The sequence below is a fragment of the Octodon degus genome, unplaced genomic scaffold (genome assembly GCF_000260255.1).
Source record: "Octodon degus isolate 3935 unplaced genomic scaffold, OctDeg1.0 scaffold00142, whole genome shotgun sequence".
NCBI classification, from domain to species: Eukaryota; Metazoa; Chordata; class Mammalia; order Rodentia; family Octodontidae; genus Octodon; species Octodon degus.
Genome location: NW_004524718.1, coordinates 5970158 through 5973316, shown reverse-complemented (window position 1 = coordinate 5973316; position 3159 = coordinate 5970158).

Below are 3159 nucleotides of genomic sequence, written 5' to 3'. Positions count from 1 at the left end.
AAAGTACATGTTTAACTTATTAGAAGCTCCCAATCAGTTTACAAAAAGGTTGTATCATTTTACACATTTGTGAGAAAGATATGAAAGTTCTAATGACCTCAGATTGGAGCATAATAATAATAATAACAATAATAATAATAATATCTGGTGTGTGAGAGGTGAGATAGCTCAAGAGACTATAGCTCAAGAGTGTGCATTTAGGCAAACACATGCTGTGCTGGCCTCACCCTCAGGCACACTGAGCCAGACACCAAGACCAGGTATGGTGGCACAGGTCTATAATCCCAGCACTGGGGGAAGGGGCCTGAAAATAGGAGGATCAAAGAGGAGTCAGATGTGTAGTGAGACCCTGTACCAAATATATAAATAATAATAGTAATAGCAATCATAACAATATCACCCATATTTTACTACGTACACATATATTTCTTTTTTGAGAATTGTTTTCCCTTTAAACCACCTTTTTTCATTTTCACTCAACCCTGAGAAGCATGAGATCATGAGTTCAGTTCCTCATAACGAAAGCAAGCAAGCAAGAAAGCAAGCAAGAAAGAAAGAAAGAAAGAAAGAAAGAAAGAAAGACAGAAAATCACTTTCACTCGACTTCAGAGATACAGTAACCTCCAGTGCTACTTTCTCTATGTTCCTATACTCCCCACTCAGTCTGTTAGCTGTTGTGTTTTTCATATATTGCATGTTGATTGGGTTGATTTCTGATAGGTTTGTACTACATCATCTCTCTTTGGTTTCCGAATAACCTTAACAAGCTATAGAGGCTGTGGAAACTGAAAGGTGGAGAAAGAAAGGATGGAGAGCTGAACAATTTAGAAAATAATTATATTAAAACCATTAAGAGAAGAGCCCTTCTAGATGAGCATCATTCTTATCTGATACATAACCTCATCAAATACTGGGTGTGGAGGTTTAGAAAGGGCTCTGCATTGCTAATTAATGTCAGAATATGAAAAACGGAATTAAATACGATTAAGATCACATTTCCATGATTGAAACATTATTATTTTATGTTGAGTACACTTTTCACTCACAAGAGTATAGTCTAAAGGATGTTCAAACATGCTAACAAATTAGTTCATGTATTTTCAGTGTTGTTTTACTATTTATAGCACACATCAAAAAGTTTAAATAGATAGCTTCTTTTGGCAGCTTACTTAAAAACTGTAAGACTATATAATTTATAAAGCTCTTTGTCTCTGTCTCCCTCTCTCTCTGCTCCCAGTGAGCACATTACGTGTGTTAAAATTTTATTAACATCTTCACTGAGGTGGACTATTATATTTCTGATATTCAAAAGAACACAAATAGTGAATTAAATCTGGCCAAGCTTAATCAATTTCAGCATAGTTTTTTTGAAGGTGGTTTAAATTTTGAAACAATCTTGTATTCCTTTCTCTTTGAGTTATTATCACTTTTTCTTTATTTATATATATTTACCAGTATCTTTCTGGTTTATTATTTTTATTTTAGAGAGAATAAAAACAATAAAATGATACAATTTCAAAAAGATGATAGTAGCTATTATCACTCTTTAATAAATGTTTTTATCCATTAGTTGGAAGGGTTGAATAATTACAGTGTAGAACTATCAGGAAGAAAAGTATACTAGGTATTGCAGCCAAGAGATTTTAATAAAGAGAGATGGTTAAACGTGTTGGAGGACTGAAAAGAATCCCCAAGTGAACAGCAGGTAATGACCTCCAACGTCTGCTATCATCACAAGGTCCAGGAAAGTGAACATAATAATTAAGCCACAGCTCAGATTCATGGAGCAGTGGCTCTGAGGAATGAGGGTGTGGATCTGTGAGGGAGTGGCATTGGTCTGAAATAGTTAAGTGTATTACTACAAAAATAAGTATATAAGTAGTTTTGTAACAACTTTACTCAGCATCTCTTTGGTGAGTTGAATAGTTTCTCCTCTAAAAAGACAAGGGATGTGATCTCCCATGGAAATAAGATGTTACAGAGATAATTGAGTACAAATGAGCTCAATGGGATGTTCCTATTAAAAAGAATAATTTGTTCTTAGAGACAGACTTGAACAAAGTTAAAATGATACAAAGACACATAAGGAAATGAGGGTTGTATAAATGGAGCAGAGACATAACTACAAGCCAAGGATTCCCCAATATTTCTGGCAAACATTGCACACTAAAATAGCTATGGTCAGACTCTGCCATAAGGCAGTGGATGGCATAGTCAAATACACCTTCATTTCAACTCCTCACCTCCAGAGTTGTGAGATAATGCATTTCTCCTGTTTTAAGCCACCTAGTATGTGGTGCTTTGTTACAGATGCCTTACAAAACATACATAATTCATACACTATAACAATCAACTGTCCATCAGAATGAGGATAAATAAGTTCACTTTGGTCTAGTTATTTACTGGCATATGACTCATTAGTACAAATGAACAAGCTAATGACTGGTGTAACAATGTAGATAATTTTCAAAAGATTTATATCAATAGAAAAATTCAAAATGAAGAAAGAAAACTTCAGATACCCAAAGATCATTCTTATGATTTCCTTTCTATAAATATATCATATTACAAAAATGGCCTTTTAATTTGTCCTCATATCAATGATCTTTGCAATACTTCATCGTGCATCAAAACTTAACAAATGTTCTGTTTTTTGACATGTGCTGAAATGTAACTTCAGTCAATATATGGGGAAGTAATGGTGTGCCAGTTTTCAGACTAGGTACTTCATGCAAGTAACCCTTCCATACAGTCGTGATCAGACACTGTGTGTAAGCTCAGGAAAGTCCACTGGAGCATTAGAGATTATGTAAAGCTGAACCATCATAGTCAAGTTCATTCTAGACATGTAGACCTACCAGCTGCCCAAAACAGGTGAGATTGCTTTATATTACTGAGACTTAAGGTCATTTTTATGCAGCAATAGTTACCAAGTTAAGGAATACTTAGCTAAAATCTGAGAATAAAATCACAACACTGAATAGCCAAAGTAATATTAAGTAAAAAACAAAGATGCATCACACCACGTGATTTTAAAATAGAATTCAAGATAAATCCTGAGGTGATTTCTCTGACCTTCTCAGACCAAAAAGCTACAACTCTTGTTGCACAGGTCCTGCTTTACCTTGGTCTTAACCATCCAGTAGAAAAGTATGAAGA